At 40.8% G+C, this 8,687-nt stretch overlaps 1 protein-coding gene across 16 annotated transcripts in view; it reads left to right on the top strand.

Moving 5' to 3' along the window:
* Dag1 (dystroglycan 1) overlaps nucleotides 1-8,687 on the top strand; it is a 62,226-nt gene that overhangs the window by 2,762 nt on the left and 50,777 nt on the right. For 6 of the 16 annotated variants that reach the window (XM_015487197.2, XM_048794280.1, XM_048794278.1 and 3 more), the window contains exon 2: nucleotides 5,952-6,009. The exons of 2 other annotated variants lie outside the window; for them this stretch is intronic. The gene's annotated coding sequence lies outside the window, so the exon portion shown is untranslated. Of the gene's footprint in view, nucleotides 1-4,415; nucleotides 4,493-5,951; nucleotides 6,010-8,687 lie in introns of all 16 variants that reach the window. 8 more of the 16 variants (XM_048794271.1, XM_048794277.1, XM_048794269.1 and 5 more) reach the window with 3 other exon arrangements.

Genomic DNA, 8,687 nt, shown 5'->3' with positions numbered 1-8,687 from the left:
AAAAAAAAAAAAAAAAAAAAAGTGACTGATCACAAAATATGCTTACTTGATAGCCTGAAGAGAGAGGGAATTCCTGAGCTGTGGCCTTCAGGGCCTGCAAGAATTAGTGGGGGACATCAGGGTCTGGACATAGGGAACCACATGTATATAGGCACCTAAAATAGTGCCTGGGAGTCTTCCAGCTTGACAGGTGTGAGCTCTGGGCCCTCCTTGTTTAGGAGTTCCAACTTCATACTCAGGATGCGGCAACCTTTTAATCAGTGAAGTGGCATAATCCAGATCAGTGTTTAGAAAGATATTGCTGGTGGCCACTTAAGGAGTGGCAGGGAGGAGGTCAGGACCTCTGGCATTAAAGTCATCCAACAGAAGAGAGAGGAGTGGGGAGGAGCCATTTAAGAACAGAGGCTGAAAAGGTAGGCAGAGGGAGGAGGCTGCATTCAGGAATGTATGGGCAGGAAGTCTAAGCATGACCAAGGGATTTAAACTACTTTTTTTTTTTTTTAATGTTTATTCTTAAGTTTTAGGTGGATACAATATTTTCATTTTGCATATATGTGGTGCTGAGGATTGAACCCAGTGGCTCGTGCATGCTAGGTGAGCACTCTACCACTGAGCCACAACACCAGCCCTTTAAAACTACTTTTCAAGACTGGGGGCATAGCTTGCCCAGCATGTGGGAGGTCTTTAGGTTCAAACCCAGCACCAAAAAACAAGAACAGCTCTTTACTTCTGGATGGGGTGACTCACAAACTGCTGGTTTCTGTTAAGCACTGAGAATAGTTGGGTTTGGTTGGGCCCTTGGTGGGGTACTTAGAATGGAGTTGTTACATAGGATTTAACATTTCATTGTTAAAAAACTTCCCTCCCGCCACGTGTGGTAGCATACGCCTGTAATCCCGGTTCTCATAATCCCAGTGTCTGGGAAGGCTGAGGCAGGAGGATCACTAGTTTGAGGCCAGCCTCAGCAATTCAGAGAGACTGTCTCAAAAAAATAAAAAAAGTCTGGGGATGTAACCAGGGGTAAAGTGCCCCTGAGTTCAGTCCCTAGTATCAGAAAACAAAACCCGGAGCTGGGGATGTGGCTCAAGCGGTAGTGCGCTCGCCTGGCATGTGTGCGGCCAGGGTTCAATCCTCAGCACCACATACAAAGATGTTGTGTCCACCGAAAACTAAAAAAAAATCTCTCTCTCTCAATAAATAAATAAATAAAATAAAACCCAAACACCTTACCTCCTACTTGTACCTAGGACATTGTATTTTCTATGAGGCACAGCAGGTGTCTTAACATCTGTGAGTAAGATGTTCACCCTTGTTGAAACAGATTTTTTTGGGGGGATTGAATTCAGGGGCACTCCACCACTGAGCCACATCCCCAGCCCTATTTTGCATTTTTTATTTAGAGTCAGGGACTCAGGTTACTTAGCTCTTCACCATAGCTAAAGCTGGCTTTGAACTCTGGATCCTCAGGCTCCTGAGCCTCTGGGATTACAGGTGTGCATCACTGGCTGAGGCAGATGTTTTTTACCTCACAGTTGTGGCGTCTCAGCTCTCTAGATGTGATGGACTTAATATTAAGTTGCAATTGAGGGCCTTCAGTGCACATTCTGATGCTTATGAGAAACCTTTATACTGACTGAGGAAAATGAGACATACAACAAATAATATACCCAAGATCATACAGGTATTGTGTGGCAGTCAGGATTTCAACCCAGGTCGAACATTTAGCTGTGTATACCCATCTGCATTTGTATTGCATCACATTGGTAATGATGCCCTTGGTTGGGTCATCTCTGATGAAGAATCAAGCGTAGGTATCTAGTGGTAGGTATAAGACAGGATGATGTAGGAAATGTGATAAGGGAACCCATGTGGTAGACTTGGGGGAACATGTTGTGAGGGACCATTCTCAGAAACCAGGGCTTGGCAGAGTCTTGGGCCACATTCTGGTTGTTCCTAGGACTATGTTGAAGGAAGCCAAGTAGCTTGGGTTCTATGATGGAATATATGGGCATACTTTAGGGGAGGACTGTGTTTGAGTTAGACCTTTAGGAAGGGTATTGGTTTGATTGGTGAAGGAGCAGTGGCAAGGAGGTCAGAACTTTGTGGTAAAAGAGGTTAGCAGAAGAAAGTGTTGGGGGAGAGAGGACTGGGCACCTTTGTTGGGTATTCTGGAAGGCTGGAAATTACAGTTATGCAGGAATGGGCAGTTTTGAAGGTCTTAGAGCACAGCTGTGGTGGGATCTACTGGTTTTAAAAATGTTAGTCTCCAGTGTAAGTGCAGAGGCTGGACTGAAATGGAGGCTAATTGGTCACTGTTGTGGTCCATTGAGGAGATAGTGGATCTGAACAAGGACAGTGGTCAGCGGTGAGGTGGAGATAAAGAGGTTCAAGACAGTGAGTCATGTAGATTTCAGGGGCCTACTAGTGAGTGGAAGGGCAGGAGATGACAGAAGAGAAGGATGTGTGACAACATCAGCTATGTGCTGGTGAGAACTTGAGTGACTTAGAATAAGAGGGGCCCACTAGATTGCATGAAGAGAAGAGAGGAGTGCTTGAGTCTGGCAGGGAAGATGAAGGGATGAGGGGCTATCCTTTTGTAGTGCTAGGGATTGAACCCAGGGCCTCATGTATACTAGTGTTCTACCACTGAGCTACACTCCCAGTCCCCCATAGTGTTTTTTTTTTTTTTTTAATTCTGGGGATTGAGCCCAGGGGCATTTAACCACTGAGCCACATCCCCAGCCCATTTTGTTTTGAGACTAGGTCTTGCTCAGTTGCTTAGGACCTCAATAAGTTGCTGAGCCTGGCCTTGAACTTGTGATCCTCCTGCCTCAGTCTCCTGAGCTTTTGGAATTACAGGTGTGTGCCACTATGCCAGGCTCTATCCTTATTCTTTTTTGGGGGGTTACCAGGGATTGAACTCAGAGGCACTTGACCATTGAGCCACATCCCCAGCCCTAATTTGTATTTTATTTAGAGACAGGGTCTCACTGAGTTGCTTAGCACCTCGCTTTTTGCTGAGGCTAGCTTTGAACTCATGATCCTCCTGTCTCCGCCTCTGGAACTGCTGGGATTACAGGTATGCGCCACAGTGCCCGGCCTCTACCCCTATTCTTTAAGATAGCTGTCATCATCTTTTGCTCATTTAAATAATGGTGCGAAGTTTGATTAAACATCCAGATTCCCTTATGTGCCATTTAGATTGGAGCAGTTGCAGACTGTGACTGCTTTCAGGCTACAGCCTTCAGAGTGTCACAGAAAATTAAAAATGGTATGTATGAACATTAGGACCCAGATGAGGACTGAAAAGAGAATATTGAACTTCAAAGGAACTCAAAAGTGGTAATTAATTAATACTATGTTTTTCCATGTGCACCTTCAAGTCTTTTCCCCTTTTTTTCAGGAATTAGTTTTCTCCTTTCATTTAAATAGCATATCTAGGGGCTGGGATTATGGCTTAGCGGTGGAGTGCTTGCCTAGCACAGAAGGGACCCGGGTTCGATCCTCAGCACCACATAAAAATAAAGGCATTGTGTTGGGTCCATCTACACCTAAAAAATAAATATTAAAAAAAATAGCATATATATGCCTTTCTATTTGTTATGCTTTTGCAGTTTTGTTTTTTTTTTTCTTTTGGTACTGGGGATTGAACCCACATGTGCTGTACCACTGAGTTATATCATTCCCAGCCTTTTTTGTTTTATTTTATTTATTTTTATTTTTTATTTTGAGACATGGTTTCACTAAGTTGCTGAGGGTGGCCTCAAGCTGTGGTCCTCCTGCTTCAGCCTCCTGGATAGCTGGAATTACAGGTGTGCGCCATTGTGATTATTGTGCCTTTGCTTCTTAATCCCCCTTCTTTTGCCTTTCCCTCATTGACATTGCAGGCCTGGAATAAGGTGGTGGTGAATAAATTAATGATCATTTCACAATAGGTCTTTGTCCATACCTTTGGGCATTAAGGCAGTTTTTCTTAGAGTCACACAACTTGCTTTGCCTCTTGATCATCTCTCTTCACTCTGATCATTAGTCAGTAATACTGCTCAAATAGCAATTTCTATAAATAGGGACTTAGAGTAGTTTACAAAATTACACCAGCCAGAAGGCTTAATTTAGCCTTAATGAAAAGGCTTTCCTGTTTTTCTATTTCTTTGATTTGATAGTGAAGGATTTTCTTACAGGATCATAAATTGAGGATGGCAAAGTTAGTGAAGCCAATCTGTAATAAAATTTGGATGAAACGAGATAAAATTTGGATGAAGCTTTAGTAGTATGCTGAATTCTCTCTCTCTCTCTCTCTCTCTCTCTCTCTCTCTCTCTCTCTCTCTCATTTTGGCTGTACTGGGGATTAAACTCAGAGGTGCTCTACCACTGAGCTATATCCCCAGCCCTTTTTATTTTTTATTTTGATGCAGGGTCTCACTAAGTTGTCCAGGCTGGCCTTGAAATTGCAGTCCTCCTGCCTTGGCCTCCTGAATTGCTGGAATTACAGGTATGTGCCACTGCACCTGGAGGGAGAACTGAATATCTATATTACGTGTCAGGAGGTACATTTAATAGTGTTGAGGCTGTTTCTCAATTACACCTTTTTTTTTTTTGTACGGAGAGTAAACCTAAGGGTTTAATGCCAAAGAACTACATCCCCAACACTTTTTTTATTTTTTAGCACTAGCAGGTTAAACCCAGGGGCACTTAACTACTGAGCCACTTTCCTAGCCCTTTTTAAAAAAGTTTTTTTGAGACAGAGCCTCACTAATTTGCTGATACTGACCTTGAATTTAGAATTCTCCTGCCTGAGCCTCCTGGGTTGCTGGTGGTGCATACCAGGCATTTGCTCTGTTTATTTTTGTGACAATGTCTTGTTAAGTTGCCCAGGCTGGCCTTGAATTTGTGACCCTCCTGCCTCAGCTTCCTAAGTGACTGTGATTATAGGTGTGCACCATTGAGCCTGGTTAGGTTATAACTTCTTAAGCTAATTGTTTTGGCGATTGAAAGCTTTTTTTTTTTTTTGTACTGATGATCAAACCCAGGATTTCATGAATGTTAGGCAAGCACTCTACCACTGAGTCACATCCCCAACCCTTTTTATGTTTTTTTTTTTTTTAAAGAGAGAATTTTAATATTTATTTTTTAGTTTTTGGTGGACACAACATCTTTGTTTGTATGTGGTGCTGAGAATCGAACCCGGGCCGCACGCATGCCAGGCGAGTGTGCTACCGCTTGAGCCACATCCCCAGCCCCCTTTTTATGTTTTTTGAGATAGGATCCTGCTAAGTTGTTTAGGGCCTTGTTAAGTTGCTGAGACTGAGTTTGAACTTGAGATCCTACTGCCTCAGCCTTCCAAGCAGCTGTACCCATGCTCGGCTTGAAAGCTAGTTGTTTTTTAAAATATCACTGTCTAGTAGTTCCAGCACTTACGATGGGAAGTGGATAGAATCACTTGAGCTTACATGTTTAAGATGAGCTTAGGCAACATAAACAACACTCTGTCTCAAAAAAAAAAGAAAGAAAGAAAAAGAATGGAAAAATAACATTGTTTAAAACACATTGGGAAATAAATAAATTAAAAGAAAAGAATTGAGGGGGGGAAATAAATAAATAAATAAAACATATTGGCATAACACACTGTAATCGCAGTTAAGGTTAGCCTTGGCAACTTTGGGAGACCCTGTCTCATATGTAGCTCTGTTATATAGCTTGCCTGGGTTCAATCCCAAGTTATTGGGATAAAACAGGAATTAATTTATATCTTTGAAACTTCATAATTTTTAGTCTTGAAAGGATTGTTCAGAAAACATTTTTCTTAGAATTATGACCTTTGACAAAGAAGTGTGACTAATTGGTACAGTCAGGACACTGAAGTAACATTTCCTTCTTTTGGTGGTGTTCAGTGGTGTAATTCTGTTTTGGTTGTGGGCATTCACCAATATTGCTTCCTTCTTTTCCTGCAGGGCCTCTGCTCTCCAGGAAGATAAAAGTTTTTAAAGCTGCCTAGCACTAGGAGGTGAGGTAAGATATTTGGAAAAAAAAAAAAGATATTTCTGCAAAACATGATGGATAATCATGTACTTGGCAAAATGATTAGTCACAGACATTTAAAACAGTAATAGTAGGGAGAAAACTCTGCTAAATAATATGTATATATAGAGCTACATTCCCAGACTTATTTTTTTACTTTTGTGCTGAGGATTGAACTCAAGGATATTTAATCACTGACCTACATATGCAGCTGCCTCCCCCTTTAAAAAAAAAAAAAAAAAAAAAAAATATATATATATATATATATATATTTTACAAACTTTTGAGATTTTATTTCTTATGAAATTTGAATTTTCTTTTATTTGTTCTAATTTGTTATACATGACAATAGAAATACATTTTTTTGCCATATGATACGTAAATGAAGTATAACTTCTCATTCTTCTGGTTGGACATCATGTAGAATCACACCAGTTGTATAATCATATGTGCACATAGGGTAATATTGAGACAGGGTCTCACTGAGTTGCTTAGGGCCTCACTAAGGTGCTGAGGCTGGCCTTGAACTTGCAGTCCTCCTGCTTTAGCCTCCTGAGTTGCTGGGATTTCAGGAGTGTGCCACCATACCCAGCCAGACTTTTTCTTTTCTTTCTTTCTTTCTTTTTAAATTTTTTTTAGGTTGTAGATGGATAAATACCTTTATTTTATTGATTCACCTTTTTTATGTGGTGCTGAAGATTGAACCCAGTGCCCCACACGTGTAAGACAAGCACTCCACCGCTGAGCCATAATCCCAGCCCCGACTTTTTATTTTATTAAATAGGAAATACAGGGCTGGGGTTGTGGCTCAGTGGTATAGTGCTCGCCTAGCACTGGATTCAATCCTCAGCACCACAATAAAAATGAAATAAAGATATTATGTGTCTAACTATAACTAAAAAATAAATATTTAGGAAAAAAATAGGAAATACAACACATGGTACAAACTTAAAAGGTACAGAAGGATTATACAAGAAAAAATTTTTTTCTTCCACCCATCCCTTTAACTTCCAATTCTCCTTCCTAAAGGGGTATGATTTTTTTATTTCTTTTTTTGGGAGGGGGTTACCAGGGATTGAACTCGGGATACTCGACCACTGAGCCACATCTGCAGCCCTATTTTTTATTTTATTTAGAAACAGGGTCTCTCTGACTTGCAAAGTGCCTTGCTTATGCTGAGGCCGTCTTTGAACTTGTGATCCTCCTACCTCAGCCTCCTGAGCTGCTGGGATTACAGGCATGTGCCACTGTGCCCTCTGATTTTTTATTTTTATAGTCACATAGAGACTGAGTCTCAGTGTTGCCTGCCGTTGGGGACATGTGCACAGATCCATTCTTCTTGAGGCAGTTACGGCCTTTAGGGGAGTGTACCAGTTGAAGGAGAGCTCAAGGACAAGTGAAACACTGGAAGGATCTATTATATTCAGGGAAGCAGTAGCCAGTGCCCAGCTTGGTTCCATATTTTGGTGTTTGCTTTTCATTTCTATGGAAGTTGTTTTTGTACATGAAGTGTGGGAAATTCCTTTTACAGAATTCTTTGTACTAATTGATACATATGCATTGAAACTGAATAATGGAATTTGAAAACATTCTTCTTGTTTGATTTTGCAAGTATTCTGGTTATCTCTGTTTTTGCCTCTTCACTGTGCAGGAAGTATCTTCCACCTCCAGGCATCCCAGAGGTTGACAGGGAATTGCTTAAGATTCCAAGGTTATCTAGGGCAGAAATGAACCAGTTCTGTCTTGGTTGTCATAAATACCTTTCTTAATTAGTTCTACTGTTTTTCAGGTCTGGGTTGATTCTGTAGCTAGTTTTTTTTTTTTGTTGTTGTTGTTGATAGACCTTTATTTTATTTATGTATTTATACGTGGTACTGAGAATTGAACCCTGAGTCTCACACATGCCAGGTAAGTGCAGTACCACTGAGCCACAGCCCCAGCCCCTCTCAAGCCAGTTTTTGCCAAGAAAAATGCTGTAGCCAATGATGGAATTCTAAATAGCATTTCCTTTTTATTTGGATATTAATCAGATCCTGGGACACCATCCATTTTGGGGGCCTTGATTTCACTATGGAATATTTCCATAAGCATTAATCTTATTACTATAAATGTCCTGTGCCTACTACTTCTTGGGATGGTAGATTGTCTTTGCACTCAGATCCACCTTGAGTTCAGGCAGACTTGTTTACTGCAAGTTTTTTTTTTTTTAATAACTTCATTTTGGTTATTGTCCCAAGTCTAGTGGCTACCTCTGGTGATGGCCTTTTTTTTTTTTTCTTTTTTTGGTAGTTGTAGATGGACACAATGCTTTTATTTTATTTGTTTATTTTTATGTGGTGCTGAGGATTGAACCCAGTGCCTCACGCCTGCCAGCTCCGACACTGAGCTACAGCCCCAGCCCCTGCAGTTTTTTTTATAGTGGAGTAATTTGCTGAATGGCTCTTGAATAGGGTAGACTCTGGGTCTAGGGAAAAATAAGGATGCGAGGTATGATTGATATATATATATATATATATATATATATATATTTTATATACGTGTGTGTGTGTGTGTGTGTGTGTGTTTTTTTTGGATAGTACTGGGAATTGAACCCAGGATGCTCTCGCACTGAAGTATGTCTCCAGCCCTTTCTATTTTTTACTTTGAGACAAAGTAAAAAAAAAAAAAAA

Source organism: Marmota marmota, unplaced genomic scaffold, assembly GCF_001458135.2.
Source record: "Marmota marmota marmota unplaced genomic scaffold, marMar, whole genome shotgun sequence".
Lineage (NCBI taxonomy): Eukaryota > Metazoa > Chordata > Mammalia > Rodentia > Sciuridae > Marmota > Marmota marmota.
This window is presented reverse-complemented; position numbering and strand designations above follow the sequence as displayed.